General features: G+C 43.5%; 1 protein-coding gene across 1 annotated transcript in view; it reads left to right on the top strand.

Moving 5' to 3' along the window:
* Nucleotides 1–420: 420 nt before the first annotated feature.
* LOC143285008 (D(2) dopamine receptor A-like) overlaps nucleotides 421–8,559 on the top strand; it is a 94,258-nt gene continuing 86,119 nt past the window's right edge. The window contains exon 1 of the mRNA XM_076592175.1: nucleotides 421–1,094. The gene's annotated coding sequence lies outside the window, so the exon portion shown is untranslated. The remainder of the gene's footprint in view (nucleotides 1,095–8,559) is intronic.

Genomic DNA, 8,559 nt, shown 5'->3' with positions numbered 1-8,559 from the left:
AGCGCGTTCGCAGGGCGCGCGAGCATGCATGCACGCACGTGCGTGCATAATTATTCCGTACGGGTGTTATCTCGCTCCAATCGCGTCGGCGCGGGCGAGCGACGAGCACGAACCTTTTCTCCACTGCGACCGTGAGATCAGAGGGTGTTTAATTAGTCACACGTGACTTCACGTGGATGTGCTGCTGGAACATTTCCTTCCTACTTATCAAACACTTCAAAACGAAACTTTTTTTTGTTCCATGATGCGGCGTGGGTAACTGCAAATGACTGCGCTCGGTAACGTGAGTCCCTTACTTTGTTGTAAGTTGTTGAGATACATACATTCTTTCTGAGCGGGCTGCAGACTGAGTGAGGGTGAAAGGATTCACAGAGAGAAGTTCCACTTCGCTGCGTTGAGTTTTTATGGTGTTTTTTTTTGTTTTTTTTTAGTGTCTGGTTTCTTCCATTTGCAGCTCAACAAAACTTGTGCTCCTTTCTTCGATGGGACATACGAAAATACTTTCATAATGTGATCAGATTTCTTATCAAACAACAAACAAGTGACTGAAAAAGCGAGTTCACGTACAAGGCTGGTTCTAGAGTTCACACTTTCTGGAACAGACAGACAGACAGACAGACAGACACCAGACTTGTTAACGTGCCGGAACAAAACAGAGACTTAAGACAGGAAGACAGCAACTGGTGTTGGCAGAGGCTTGAGAAGCAGTGGTTCTGTGACGGTACTGGGAGAAGACGAGAACAAACAAAAACTTGCACACGCGAAACCTAGTTTTAGGAGACAGTTTTTGCTGCTGTGTGTTAAAAAAAAAAAAAACCTGAGAAGAGTTTTACAACAGGAAACTTTGCTATAGTCTGCATTCATTGTGTAATACAGAACACAAGACGGAGAGATAATTACATACAGGTATTATAGACAGAAAAAGAAAAAAAAAGTAGAGGTAGATAGCCGAGATCGTAATGGCGGTGTCCCGGCTGACTGACCCAGTGCTGTCGGAGGCAACATCTGCGAGGTGCTGATTGCTGTGGTAATGATATCGACCGTGACTGATAAACACGCCGTGTTTACACCTTGTCCAACGGGTTTCCACACAGGTAAGCTTCTCACTGTGGATTGCTGACTCTCTCTCCTACTCTCTCTCTTTCATGTACAAGTGTGTGTATGGACACACACACACACACACACACACACACACACACACACACACACACACACACACACACACACACACGCCATCCTCTCTCTCTTCCTCTTCTCTCTCTTTCTGCCTCTATGTGCATGCGTGCACGCAGGTGAGTGAGTGAGTGAGTGTGTGTGTGTGTGTGTGTGTGTGTGTCTGTGTGTCTGTGTGTGTGTGTGTGTATGTGTGTGTGTGTGTGTGTGTGTGTGTGTGTGTGTGTGTGTGTGTGTGTGTATGTGTGTGTGTGTTTGTGTGTGTGTCTGTATATGTGTGTGCGTGTGTGTGTGTGTGTGTATGTCTGTGTCTGAGAGTGCGTGTTTTCTTCAGTTTAACGTCTATTCACTATAAGTGTTTTTAGACGGAAATGAGTAAAGTAGTGTATAAAGGAAAGGGAATGCATGTGAATATTAGTGTGTGCGTGTGTGTCTGTGTATGTGCGTGTGTATGTGTGTGTGTGTGTCTGCGTGCGTGTGTGTCTCTGTGTGTATGTGTGTGTGTGTGTCTGCGTGTGCGTGTATGTGTGTGTGGGTGCGTGTGTGTCTGTGTATGTGCGTGTATGTCTGTGTATATGTGTGTGTGTGTGTGTGTATGTGTGTGTGTGTGTGTGTGTGTGTGTGTGAGTTGATGATCATACACGCACTCAAGGAAGAGAAATGGAGAATGGGCGGGAAAGTGATGAGGACGAGGACGAGATGAACAAGCAGTCGATCAAAAGTCAATAAATAATCAAGCACTTGTCTAATGTGTCTGAATAACTGGACCTAAATCACTGAGCAGTCAGTTCGCTAACTGGACCTAAATTACAAACCAGTCATTTCCTTAACTTTATACTAATTCACCGAGCAGTTCCATAGATAACTTGAACAAATTCACCGAACATGTGAACAGAGAGAGTTACCACTTTTTTATTATTTGTTAATAATTCACCAAACAGTTGGGGGTTTTTTCCTGCAAACTTGAGCTAATTCACCGCGCAATTATTACGCTAACTTGAACGTATTGAACCAAGCTGTCAACCAGAAAACTAATGCGATCTAACTGGCGAGACATTCAGCTCACATGCTGAGACCGGAAGACAGACTGAACAAGGAGATGCTGTTTATCCGGTTTTCTTGTCAAACTAACAACTTTCATTTCACGAAGCCCGTAAAGCTGCCCACCTCCTCGCCTTCCTTTTTATTTATTCAATTATTTAGATATTTATTTCAATGATGACATTCAAAAGTAAAATTAATGCTTTAATTAGATGTCTACAGTCACCAGTATGTGTGATTAATTGGACATTGAACAAAATTCACTTCCTTCCATGTTTATCCCATGTCTTCTGGGGATGCATTTCCCTGGTATACTTGGGTCTGGAGATTTGGTGGCGTTGTTCATATTTCGTGTTGTTCATGTTTATTTGTGTTTTTCTCAGGTATTCGCATTTTCTGCAGCTGGAAAAAAAGTGTTGTTTCTATTATCTCGTTACGTACGTCATAAAGACCGTTGTTTATTTTTTTTTTTTAAATTCATTTATTTATTTTTTTGTTGTAATGGCAGCAAATCAAGAAGTAACTGTAGCTAAAAATAAATAAAAGAAAAGAAAGGAAAAACGCACTCGAAACATGTGTACAGCACACTGTATTTTGTGTGCTTTGAGCCGAATGGTGAGCGCATTAGAAATTATTCCACTACTACTACTACTGCTGCTGCTGCTGCTGCTACTGCTGTTGCTGCAACAACAACTACTTCTCTTATTATTATTATTATTATTATTATTATTATTATACTTACATCACACCTATCTTCGGCCAAAGAGCGAACTCTAAGCGCAGTACAAACACGGGAGTCATTTGCACAGCAGGCTTCGTACCGTACCTGTGTAGAACCAATTGACAGCTACTTTTAGGCAGTCATCATTGCTGTTACTGCCACTACTACTTCTTCTTCTTCGTCTTCCTTAATGGTTTATTATCATCATTATGGTGATGTTGATAATCGTTGTTGTTGTCATTGCCATGTTCACAACCATCAATACCGTCATAGCCATCGATGTCTTCCTCCTCCTCATCATCATCAACAACGTCATCATTAATGTTATAGTGAACCTCCGTCGTCAGCTTCCACAAAGGAAGTTTCGGTTTCAGTTTCAAGGTGGTATCGGAGCTTACGGACAGGTGCATATACGCTACACCACATCTGTATTTTCAACAATAAAAAAAAGGGCGGGGGCCTGGGGGGGCCTTGGGGGCGTGCGGGGCATTAAATGCCTGACCTTCGCATAAACCCAACGCACTAATCACCCCTTGACAGCCTGTCCTGGGAAGAAAGGAAAGGACAAGGTACAAGAGAACAAATAGAGAAACGGTCTCTCAGAACGCAAAAGCCGATTGGTCAAAACGTTGGACTTTCAATCTGAGGGGCCCGGGTTCGAATCTCGCTCAAGCGCACGCGACACCGACGACTATTTCCAGTCTGTCATTCCTTTCAACAGTTCCCGAAACAAGATAGGAAACTGTCAGAACACGGCACAAAGGAAGCAGTTTCGCTCACAGTCTGTTGCAGTCATTCTTTAGATGCGCTTGGTATCGTTACTGAATTTCTGACTTGTGAAAGAGTAAAGCCTGAACCGGTGACTGGCAAAGTAGTTTTAAATCGTACGCATTGATCAAACACACACACACACACACACACACACACACACACACACACACATATATATATATATATATATATATATATATATATATATATATATCTTTGGTCACAATCTGCTCTTGTGGACTGAAAGACCCCAATTATGTATTCATGTCCATAATTTGCTTTATGCAATTCAGAGAATAAGTTACTTTCGTTTTCGATTAGACAGACAAGTCAGCGTGTCAAAAACCATCCGCTTCTTATTGTGTTGTGCACAATGCTAACCCGGAATGTCTTTTTGTGGAGCGAAGTGGATCTGCGTTCTCCTAAATTGTCTAAGAACGTCATGTTTGATTTTCCATCCATACAGTTTATCTGTGATGGTAAAGCCCTGGCAATGGGTCTGTGGTACCTGGGCACGGTTGAGTGGGCGACATTGTGCTGTTGTCATTGCTCAGTGGGGTGTGGAGAGCTGTATGGAGTGCGCCGTTGTGTGGAGGATTAAGGTGATTAATTGACTGCTGCTGTTCTCACGCTTTCTGTCGCTCTCCCTGCTTGCGTAAGGCTTTCTCTGCCTCTGTGTTTCTGTCTGTCTGTCTTTATCTGCCTCTGTGTGTGTGTGTGTGTGTGTGTGTGTGTGTGTGTGTGTGTGTGTGTGGCAAAGTAGTTTTTAATAGTACGCATTGATAAAACACACACACACACACACACACACACACACACACACACACACACACACACACACATACACATTCCACCCCACCCCACCCCAGCTTTTCGATTCCAAACCTGCCTTACAGGCTGCCCCTTTACGCAACAGTTAGCCAACAAGTAACGCCAATGGAAATCAATGGGGCGTGCTTTGTTTGTGGTTATGGCAGTGCGTGGTCCTTGTTCTCCTCTGGGTCTGGTGGGATGTTATCAGAAACCACCAACTTCACTGGAAGACACGGGCATGTTTCTCCGACAGAAGGGCAAACACATCATAGCTGTAGCTCTTGTGCATGCACGCGCGCGCTCGCACATACACACAGACTAGAAGACAGGCACATACACATAGTCAGGCACATACACACAGACTAGAAGACAGGCACATACACATAGTCAGGCACATACACACAGACTAGAAGACAGGCACATACACACAGACTAGAAGACAGGCACATACACACAGGCAGTGAGAGAGAGAGAAACTTGAAACTTGAACTTTTTTTTTATATTGTCATTGCCTACAAAAAGGTGAGAGAGAGAGAGAGAGAGAGAGAGAGAGAGAGAGAGAGAGAGAGAGATTTATTCATCATTCATTCATCAACAGAGATTTAGGGCATGGAGTATACAAAGCGATCAACTTATCTTTTCAACGGACTTATACCTACTTAAAATCTTTGTTGACAACACCAACAGTAAATCTAATATGAATATCATGTATCCATATGATACTTGGGCTGGGTAAAGTCCATTCTAAGGACAAAACAAGACTGAAAAACAAAACAACAAAACCATCTTCCTTAGCTTTTTTACTTAAACTACATTCTGTTCCCCTGCACCTGAACTTACTGTACAGACACAGCAGACAGACGAAGAATCTTAATGTAGGTATTGCGCTCTTTACATGATTCCATTTTTTATCTCCATGTATGGTTCAGTTTTTCATCTGCAATCAATCATTTTCCTTTTTTTTTCTTTTTTTTTATCCATAATATTTTACGAATCCTGAGACAGTTTGAACTTCCTGGCTACCCACAACAGATGCAAAACTGATGAATCAGACCTTTTCGAACATTGGAAGCCCACGTCCTCTTATTATTAGCATTGAAAACTCGCACTATCTTGACAGCTCTATAAGGTAACACAATATTCATCAGTTCTTGTGAGCCAGTAAATGACACATTTAATGTTAGAATTCAGTTCAACCGTGTAAGCCACATCCATTGGTGTTCGATTAACTGCAGAAAAGAAAGGTTTCATTGCACACAAGTGGCTCTTTTCTGATGTTGATTTTCTGCAGTGCCCAGTGTGCATGCGTGCGTTGTATGTGTGTGAGTGCATGATTGTGTGATTGGTTATGTGCATGTACGCGCGCTCTTGCATGAGAGAGAGAGGAGGTGATCGTTGTGAACACGGGGGTAATATTATGAAGTCAGATTTATCGGTCTGGCAGTGTCCTGAGCGGGCGGTGTGCGCTGTGACACTGCCGACTGAGGCGTGAAGGGGTTGTATAGATTGAACCATTGTTGCTGGAATTACAGGGGTTGATTGATTGATTGATTGATTGATTGATGATGACTGGCTAACGGACCGACAGGGTTTGCCTGTGTCCTCTGTCTGTCTGTCTGTCTGTCTGTCTCTCTCTCTCTCACTATGTGTCTCTGTCTGTCTCTGTCTCTGTCTCTCTCTCTCTCTCACTATGTGTCTCTGTCTGCTCTGTCTCTGTCTCTCTCTCTCTGCCTCTTTCCCTCCATCTCCCAGTGTGCCATCAGTTCCCCCTCCCTCCAGTCCTCTCTCCGTATCATTTCACACCCACCCCTCTCCCTAACCCTGTCTCTGACTGTCTGTCTGTCTGTCTGTCTGCCTGTCTCTGTCTCTCTCTGTCTCTGTGTGTCTCTCTGTCTCTGTCTCTCTCTGTCACCCTTTCCCTAAGTCTGAGTGACAATCATCATTATTATTATTGATATTTTTTTGTATATTCATGTTACAGCGCCTATCCTGGATCAGAGACCAAGCTATAAGCGCAACCCCTGTCTTTACGTGCGTGTTAAATTTCATGTCAGAGTTTTGAGTGGTTCCTTTCTTTGTTCTCCGCAGTCATCACGTTGCTGTTTATGAGTGGTATGAAAAACTCGTGAACTGCTCCGTGACAGAAAATGGGGTGATGTGAACACGATGAATGAATGAGAGAAAAAAAAGGGTGGGTGGGGAGGGGGGGGGGGGGGGGGGGAGGACATATATTGCGTATTGACGCCACATCTGACACAGCTGCTGCCGAGGATCATACCCCACTGGGTCAGCTGGTCGTAAACAGCAATCTTTTCAGGTGAGGTTTAAGAGAAGTACGCGCGCGCGCGTGAGTGTGTGTGTGTGTGTGTGTGTGTGTGTGTGTGTGTGTGTGTGTGTGTGTTTGTTTGCTTGCTTAGATATAAAGTCAGTTTATGGTCGCTGACAGCAGACTTTTACACACACTCACACACACGCGCGTGCGCGCACACACACACACAAATACACACACGCACACACATACATACACACACGCAAGCTCGCACTTACACGTGCACACCCGTGCGTACTTTTGCATCGAAAAAAAAATCCACCCACGAAACATTGCTGATTTCAGAAGAATGAAATTTTTTTTTCAGTTCCTAATAAATTCTTGTCAACGGTAAGTGTGGTGTGTTTGTGTGTGTGTGTGTGTGTGTGTGTGTGTGTGTGTGTGTGTGTGTCTGTCTGTGTCTGTGTGTAGGTAAAATGGGTTAATATGGTTGTTTACCTCGTCGCACGTAAATAGATTGAGCTGACCTTGATGAATGTTTGTTGTCAACACCCGCCTCCCGCTACCTCCCAGCAGCTGACTGAATATCATAGATTATGCATAGCTGCTGCACCATGATGGCGTGTCTGCCGTGCACGTAAGAGAGGACAGAGAGAGAGGGAGAGAGAGAGTGTGTGTGTGTGTGTGTGTGTGTGTGTGTGTGTGTGTGTCAGACACAATGATTTAACTTTCTTGTGTGACAGACGCCATAAACGGTTACTTGAGAAGCGCGTGAATGGTCAGTACAAAGAGAGGGAGCTTAATTAACCCTTTCACTGCCAAACTCGCATTTATGCAGCAGCTAGGTAGAGGACCCATGTCACTGAAGGGTGACCAGATCATGGGTCTGTTATCCATGAACCTACTGCTCTTTATGTTCGGCGGTAGCATCGGCCATATTTTCTACAAATCACAGGGGGGAATCCCCAGCTGTTCTTAGACACCATAATTGTTATCTGTGTTTATAGCACAAGGGAATTTTGGACTAAAAATTGACTGGGGGTGAAAGGGTCAATCTTAGTTTTGTCCTTTTTGGGGGGTGGATCATGAGAGGAAGGGCTGGTAAGTCAGTCATATCTTACACAACTATTTATTTGTTTATTTTCTCCTTTCTTTACAAACATAATATCACTATTGTTGGTGGGGATATGCGAAAATCGTAAATAGGCAATTCATCACATTTCAATTTAATGGTAGCAAAACTGACTGAGTTATGAAGATCTAAATGAGAGTGTGGGCAATTTTTCATCCACGAGGAACGGCGATGGTTAAATGAACTATCGCCTCCAAATTGATACTGAAAAAAGTTTTGAAATAAACTGATCAAAAACCATATATCTGTCGTACAAGAAAGAATAAAGGAACGATTAACCGTTACCTGCAAGCCAAAGATTTGCTGTCGTGGACTCACAGTCAACTGCAAACCAAAATCTTGTTGACCTGGACTAACAGTCAACTGCAAGCCAACATATTGCTGACATGGACTTTGAATCAACTGCAATCCAAACAATTGCTGACTACTCACAATTCACTGCTAGCCAAAGACTTGTTTACACGGACTCACAGTCAACTGCAATACAGAACATCGCTGACGTCAAATGCAAGCCAAAGAATTTCAGACGTGGACTTACAGTCAACTGCAAGCCAAAGAACTGCTGACGCGGACGCAGAATATACAAACAACTGAAAACTGCGATACGGCACCAAAACAGCCGTCTTTCGTGTTCAGGGA

This window comes from Babylonia areolata, chromosome 8, assembly GCF_041734735.1.
Source record: "Babylonia areolata isolate BAREFJ2019XMU chromosome 8, ASM4173473v1, whole genome shotgun sequence".
Taxonomy (NCBI): domain Eukaryota; kingdom Metazoa; phylum Mollusca; class Gastropoda; order Neogastropoda; family Buccinidae; genus Babylonia; species Babylonia areolata.
This window is presented reverse-complemented; position numbering and strand designations above follow the sequence as displayed.